Source organism: Otolemur garnettii, unplaced genomic scaffold (genome assembly GCF_000181295.1).
Source record: "Otolemur garnettii isolate 467f Iridium unplaced genomic scaffold, OtoGar3 scaffold00003, whole genome shotgun sequence".
Taxonomy (NCBI): Eukaryota; Metazoa; Chordata; class Mammalia; order Primates; family Galagidae; genus Otolemur; species Otolemur garnettii.
In genome coordinates this window covers 42,832,242-42,839,603 of record NW_003852398.1, presented here as the reverse complement: position 1 = coordinate 42,839,603, position 7,362 = coordinate 42,832,242, and the positions used below count along the sequence as shown (strand labels likewise).

Sequence of the window (7,362 nt, the reverse complement as noted above, 5' to 3'; positions counted from 1 at the left end):
TGTGGCAGGCTCCTATAGTCCCAGCTACTTGGGAGGCTGAGGCAAGAGAATCACTTCAGCCCAGGAGTTTGAGGTTGCTATGAGCTGTGATGCCACCTCACTCTACCAAGAGTGACACAGTAAGACTCTGTCTCAAAAAAAAAAAAAAGGTTGAGACACATATAAACTCAATGTAACATATGGACTTAATCTGGATCTGATTCAAACAAACTGTACAAAATAAAACAAACACTACAAGGAAATGTGAACACTGAGTAGATACTGAGGATACCAAGAAATTAATGTTACCTTTTTTGTGCATTTTTTTAGAGGCAGGGTGTCACTGTGATGCCCTGAGTATATTGGCATGATCATAGCTCCCTACAGCCACAAACCCCTAGGCTTAAGTGATCCTACCACCTCAGCCTCTTGAGTAGCTAGGATTATAGGTCTAAACCACTGTGCCCAGCAATTTTTGATTATTATTTTAATCCTCATTTTTTAGAGATACATAATGATGTAGTACAATACTTCAAAATGAAGTATTACAAATTTCTTTTACTAATGTATCTTCCCTGATACAGTAGTCTCCCTATCACCGGGCTGGCTAGTCTCATAGAGGATGCATAAGAAATAACAAAAAGAGATACAAAGTGATGCAGCAATTCAAAGGAAATAGATTGCAATTTGAGCAGGGCAATAATCAAGCAAAACTTCAGGAAGGCAATGATACCTGCACTGGGCCTTAAAGCATAGTGAAATTTTGGGTCTTGGTGCCCGTAGCACAGTGGTTACAGCGCCAGCCACATACACCAAGGGTGGCTGGTTCCAACCCTGCACAGGCCAGCTAAACAATAATGACAACTGCAACAAAAACAGCTGGGGAGGGCGGGTGGCGCCTGTGGCTCAAAGGAGTAGGGCGCCAGCCCCATATGCCAGAGGTGGTGGGTTCAAACCCAGCCCCCGCCAAAAACTGCAAAAAACAGACAAACAGCTAGACATTGTGGCCGGCACCTCAGTTCCAGCTACTTGGGAGGCTGAGGCAAGAAAACTGCTTAAGCCTAAGAGTTGGAGGTTGCTATGATGCCACGACACTCTACCGAGGGCGACATAGTAAGACTCTGTCTCAAATAAAAAAGGTCAAAGTTTTTTTACTTTTGTTTTTAAATGGGGTCTCCAAAAACTGGGTGAAATTTTAGGGTTTTTTTTTCTTTTTTTTAGACAGTCTTACTCTATTGCCCAAGCTAGAGTGCTATGGCATCAGCCCAGCTCACAAAAAACCTCAAACTACTGAGTTCAAGTGATCCTTCTGCCTCAGCCTCCCTAAGTAGCTGGGACTCAGGGACCTGCACAATGCCTGACTAATTTTCCTATTTTTAGAAGAAAGAGAAGACAGAGGTCTTGCTCTTGCTCAGGCTGGTCTTAAACTTCTAAACTCAAGTAATCCTCCCACCTCAGCCTCTCAGATGCTAGGATTACAAGTGTGAGCCACCACACTTGGCCAAAAATGATGAAATTTTAACAGGTAGGAAACAAGGAAAAATGATATTCCACATGGAAGAAATGGAAGCAACTGCAAAAAGGTAAGAAGGCGTGTCTCTGTAGAGTACTGGCCTGTCCTCACCTCTCCATAAAGCTGTCCCTTCCCCAGTGATAACATGAAAAGGAAAAGTCTTGACAACTCCAAACTGACATAATCCTGGAAGAGTATCAGACCCAAGGCAACCTCAGGAAGCCCAATCCCAGTACTGATGATTACATTTTCTGGATAATCAAAGCGTGTTGGTTTTCCAGGGCAAACTACCAATGTCAGTCCCTAATTCCCCCCCCCCCAACCTTGGGAAAAGAATACATGAGGTTCTTTTACCTGACCTAGGAAATGATTATCAAAATAATTAGTTTAAAACAGTACCCACTAATAAGCTGTACCTCCGTGACTAAAAGCCACCACCATGGTTCATTAGGCACTCTAAGAGAGATAAAGTTACATGAAATGCCTTCCTTCAGAACATTCCTCAGGTTGTGGATTTTTTAGTAAAGTATAGCTGATGGGGCAACACCTGTGGCGCAAGGAGTAGGGCGCCGGCCCCATATACCCAGGGTGGCGGGTTCAAGTCCGGCCCCGGCCAAAACACTGCAAAAAAATAAAAAATAAAATAAAGTATAGCTGATGATATAGGTAGATATTAAATAAGATTCTTTTCCTTCAAAAAGTAGAATAAGTAGTCCAAATATTAAAATATTTTAGATACTTTGGAACTGAATCAGCTGTCCTAATACTTTCTGAGAGCAATACCATTAAAATTCTCAGGATACAATGCCAGGGGAAATGAACATCAAGACAAATAGGAATGCAGATGATTAGCCAAAACTTAATAAGTAGAATGTATATTACTGTCCTCTTCCATCTACTAGCATATCACTTCAAATAATCAAGATGAGTGGGGATAGGGAGTTATACCAAGTAGGGGTGCTTTTCTTAAACCAAAGGAAAAAGCAGCAAGGTAACAGGTTAGGTTAGCTTTAAGCAGTCTTTAATCACTAGCTACACCTTATTTCACAATAACTCAGATTAGCAAACACCCTCCCAGAAATCAAATACAATTGTTCCAACTTACAGAGGAAATGAAAAAAAGAATGGGTAAAATAAAATGAGGACAGAAGAAAAGCCAGGGGATCTTTATATTATATAGGAAAGCTTTTACTGTAAGGTATCAGTAGAATAAAGCCAAAGTAAAAAATAAAATCTAACTTATCAATTCTTATAATATACACTGCATTTCTGGGCCATTGTCCAGATATGCCCTCAATATTTAAGAACATCTCTCTGATTTTATGAAAAATACTACAAAGAAAAAAGAAAGCCTTCTAGATTTTGGACTCCAATCTAAACCAGTAGATGGCCACAAAAGAAGAAATACCTGTTTTCTTTGTTCCTATGAGGTACACATAAAATCATGACATATACTTTACCTCCTCAAAAAAGGTGTGACTTTTAGAAGACTTCAATTTCTGTCTCATCTTCTGAATCTGATATGCACTGCTTTAATCTTCCAAATACTGATCTCTTGTCCACAGTTTTCTTTAGATTATGGTTTTGTGAAATTTAGATTGGATAATTTGACAGAACAATAATTTCAAGTTCAAAATATTTTCAAATTCAATCTAATAACTGAATAAAACATGGGAATGATTTAAAAAGGAATACTATGGAACTTGCTTTAAAGGCATTTTAACAGACCTATAAGAAAAGAAAATATATTAACTGTTGCAAAGGGGGTACAATAATTCCAGAGTATCCCCATGTATATATGTTCCAATATATTCCAAAGAAGAATATATAAACCTGAATGTGCGAATCTCTGACAAGCAGAAAGTGAATCAGAATGAAAATATCTTTAAGAATTCTTAATTACACCCCAGAATTGTAGGCCACTCTCCAATCAACACAGCTACGTTTTTTGGTTTTTGCTTTTCAAACAGTAAAGCGTTGGTCATTCAGATACCCTATCTCGTCCCCACTTGAAGCAAAATTGTATTTGAGGTAAAATTTGACTACTGTTCCTACAGAGCTAATAAAAATCAAAGTCATCAGCCTGTAAACCACTACAAACTAAATGAAAACTGCTGGTATAAAAAGAAAAAACTGCTTTAGTAAGTTAACTCTGAAATATTAATTAAAAATAACTTCCTGGGGTTTAGAGGCTGAAAGATGCAGTAATGAATAAGGAAAATGAACCTGAGAAATTTAAAGAAGCCAGCTTTGTTGAAAACCAAGTGGCCACTTGCCAATACTTCTTTATGCACATATGACCAAAGATGATTCCAGGCAGACTCGCAAGCTACAAAGGCTCTTTATTAAATCTCAAATCAAGAAAGATCTCATACATATTTGAATTTTGGCAAGTTAAAGAACAGCTAAATAAAAAAAGCATTTTATAAAGTGTTGAAGAATCAATATAGAAACAAAGCTTTGAGCTTTTCATATCTAGGGCCAAAGACAGCATACATTTTCTATGTCACAATTACAAACAGCCTATTCACAGGCGCCTATCGCTGAGAATCCGTCAGGAAAAACACACTGGTCACTGGAAAAGGGACTAGCCTGAGTTTATAACCTCCATATGGTCAGCAAGGAAAAAAACAGCACAATTCTGAATTGCAACTGGCCAACTACGACAACCCTAGATCGAACTCTTCGTCTTGTCCTCCACACACAAGCATTTCTGATCTGTACTTCCAGCTGCCTATAAATGTCATTTGTGAAGGAAAAGGCAATAGATAAACTCCTCTAACTCCTATTCCCCAGATCTATCCTCAAAGAGTGGAAGGAACAGCAAAGTGGAAGGAACAAAGCACTGACGTCAATTACCAGATTAACCTCGAACACAGGCAGCAGGAGGAAAGGCCTAGACATCAATACTCAAATACAAGCCACTGGGATGACGAGGTAACAGGCCTGTCCAGAAGTTGTGGGGGCCATCTGATTATTACACCCCCGTGTTCTCCTTTTTGGTCACCCCCCCTTTGCTAATCGAAGGCAGATATTTTTCCCTTTTTTTTTTTTTTTTGCAGAGGAGGTGGGGGAGGTGCGCAGGATCGCGAGAAGGAAAGCGAGAACTAGTTGGGTAATGTTAGCCAGAATCTGGGCCTATTTTCTCTTTAACTAGAAATAACTTAAAATAGAGGAGGGTATTAACAACTAACAAATCAGCCGATGGAACGTCTGAGGAAAGGAATGGATTAAGGAACGAAAGAGGAATAGGAAAATGGTTTTAAAAGACTAATTGCTGGGCATTTTTGTTAGGATTGGGTTAGCTTTTCTTGTATTTGAGGGAGGATGGGAGGCGGACGCGCAGATGAGAGGAGGGAAGAAGCCGAATTGAGCAGTCCTAGCCCGGAGGGTCTCCCCCACCCTTCCGGCAGGCCTGGCCCCGGGCAGTCGCCGCGGCCCGTCCCTCAGTCGGTCTGTGGGCCCTTCTCACCTCCAGTCCCGGCTCCGCTAGGCCCGAACCATCTCCTGGCTGCGGCAGTGGCGGCGCCGGGCCTGCACCTTCACAGGACGCGCATTCGAGCCTGACCGGGGGCGGCGAGAGGCGGCCAAGGGCAAGGGGCTCCGGGCCGCGGCGGGGGTTTCGGAGGCCTGGAGAGGCCAAGGCGGCGGTGGCAGCGACGCGCCTCACACGGAACAGGCGGAGGTCCCGCCCCGCTCCATGACGGTCGGGCCCAGCCCGGGACGGCTGTCTGAGGCTGCGGGGGCGGGTTGACGAGGACCTGGCACCAAGATCCCCGCCCCGTCCGCTGGCGGCGACGGCGACTCGACTCCCGCAGCCAGGACTGTGACTGACGCAGCGGCCCGACTGCCCATGTGACCAGGGCTGGGCGGTGCAGGGCATCACGTGACGACGCCGCGCCCCCTCCCCGCCAGGAAAGTGGTGGGCAGTGGGTCTGCTAGGCCGGGAGGCTGGTCCCGGGGGCGGTGACATGCTGGGCTGTCGGGTCTGACGGCCCGGGGCTGGACCCAGACTGGCCCAGGTGGTCTAGTCCCGAGCTCCCGGGCACAGCGGCCGCCCTCCGGCAGGACTTCCCAGGCAGGACCCGGCCTGCGCTCGCCGGCGCGCACACTCTGCGCCCAGCCCGCTAGTGAGTTCCGGAGGGCGGTGCCGGGCCCAGCCGGGTCTACTGGTTTGAGGGCTCAGGTGGAGGGCGCAGGCCCTCTGGGCACCCGGCCCCACCCTGTCCCCTTAGACTTACTCCCGGTGTTGAAGCTTCCAGTCCGCTGTTCTCAACAGGTCCAAGAGAAGGGAGGAGTTTCTGCAGGAGGCTGTTTAGTATTGCGCATGAATTTATCCTGAGGATCCAAGCTGCCCTTTCTTTGTCATTTAAACACATTCTGCCGCTAATGCTTTTACTCAGCATATCATTCTGAACATTTCTTTCACTTCCTAACATCTTGTCAGTCAGGACAAACCATAGTTTAACTGGGTGTGAAATAATAGTTGTAAATTAGGCAGAATTTTCTTTTTTTTTGAGACAGAGTCTCAAGCTGTCCCCCTGGGCAGAGTGCTGTGACATCACAGCTCACGGCAACCTCCAACTCCTGGGCTCAAGCGAGTCTCCTGCCTCAGCCTCCCAAGTAGCTGGGACCACAGGCGCCCACCACAACGCCTGGCTATTTTTTCTTGGTTGCAGCCATCATTGTTGTTTGGTGGCCCGGGCTGGATTCGAACCCGCCACCTTAGGTGTATGTGGCTAGCGCCTTAGCCACTTGAGCCACAGGAGCTGAGCCTTGGCAGAATTTTCAAAGAGTCTCAGAGCGTCCAGTACAGTTGATTGTCCAGAGGCTACCTATAATCTCGTGTCTCTTCCTTTCTTTCAGTGAAGGAATCTCATGACGGTAGTGGCGATGTTTGTTTTTGTTTTCTACTTTGTAATTTTGAAGCTGTTGTTTTATTTGATTTTATTTTTTGAGACAAAGTCTCACTTTGTTGCCTTCAGTAGAGTGCTCTAGCGTCAGAGCTCACAGTAACCTTAAACACTTGGGCTTAAGCGATTCTCTTGCCTCAGCCGCCCAAGTAGCTGGGACTACTGGCGCCCACCAGTTGCAACGCCCAGCTATTTTTTGGCTGTAGTTCTCATAGTTTGGCAAGCCTGGGTCAGATTCGAATCAGCCTTCTCTGGTGGATGTGGCTGTCGCCTTAGCCTCTTGAGTTACAGGCGCCAAGCGCTGAAGCTATTGTTCTAAAGACTTTTAAATAAGATACAGATGTTTTGAAGAATTTGTAATAAACTGTTAAAAAGAAATTACATACCCAGCTGCGGTGGCTCCTGGCTATAATCCTAACACTCTGGAAGGGCGAGGCAGGCAGATTGATTGAATTCAGGAGTTCGAGACCAGCCTGTGCAAGAGCAAGACCCCTGTCCCTAAAAATAGATGGGCATAAGGACAGGGGCCTGTATTCCCAGCTACTCGGGAGGCCGAGGCAAGGGGATCAATTAAGCCCACAAATTTGAAGTTATTGTGAGCTATGACACCACAGCACTCTACCACTGGGGACAGAGTGAGACTCTGTCTTAAAAAATAAAAAACAAAAAACAAATAAAAATAGAAAAACTGAGGCAAAAGGATTGCTTGAGCCCAAGAATGTGAGGTTGCTGTGAGCTTTAATGCCATAGCACTCTAGTGAGGACGTCAGAGTAAACTCTGTCTCAAAAAATGAATAAAGGCTGGGCGCCTGTGGCTCAAGCAGCTAAGGCGCCAGCCACATACACCTAAGGTGGCAGGTTCGAATCCAGCCCACACCGCCAAACAACAATAATGGCTGCAACCAAAAAATAGCCAGGCATTGTGGCGGGTGCCTGTGGTCCCAGCTACTTGGGAGG

The 7,362-nt window shown here is 45.1% G+C and overlaps 1 protein-coding gene across 1 annotated transcript in view; it reads right to left on the bottom strand.

The window, feature by feature from the left end:
- The window catches only part of AFF4 (AF4/FMR2 family member 4), a 78,332-nt gene extending 72,978 nt beyond the window's left edge, over window positions 1–5,354 (bottom strand). Inside the window, exon 1 of the mRNA XM_012807128.2 lies at window positions 4,965–5,354. The gene's annotated coding sequence lies outside the window, so the exon portion shown is untranslated. The remainder of the gene's footprint in view (window positions 1–4,964) is intronic.
- Between the last annotated feature and the right edge of the window lie 2,008 nt (window positions 5,355–7,362).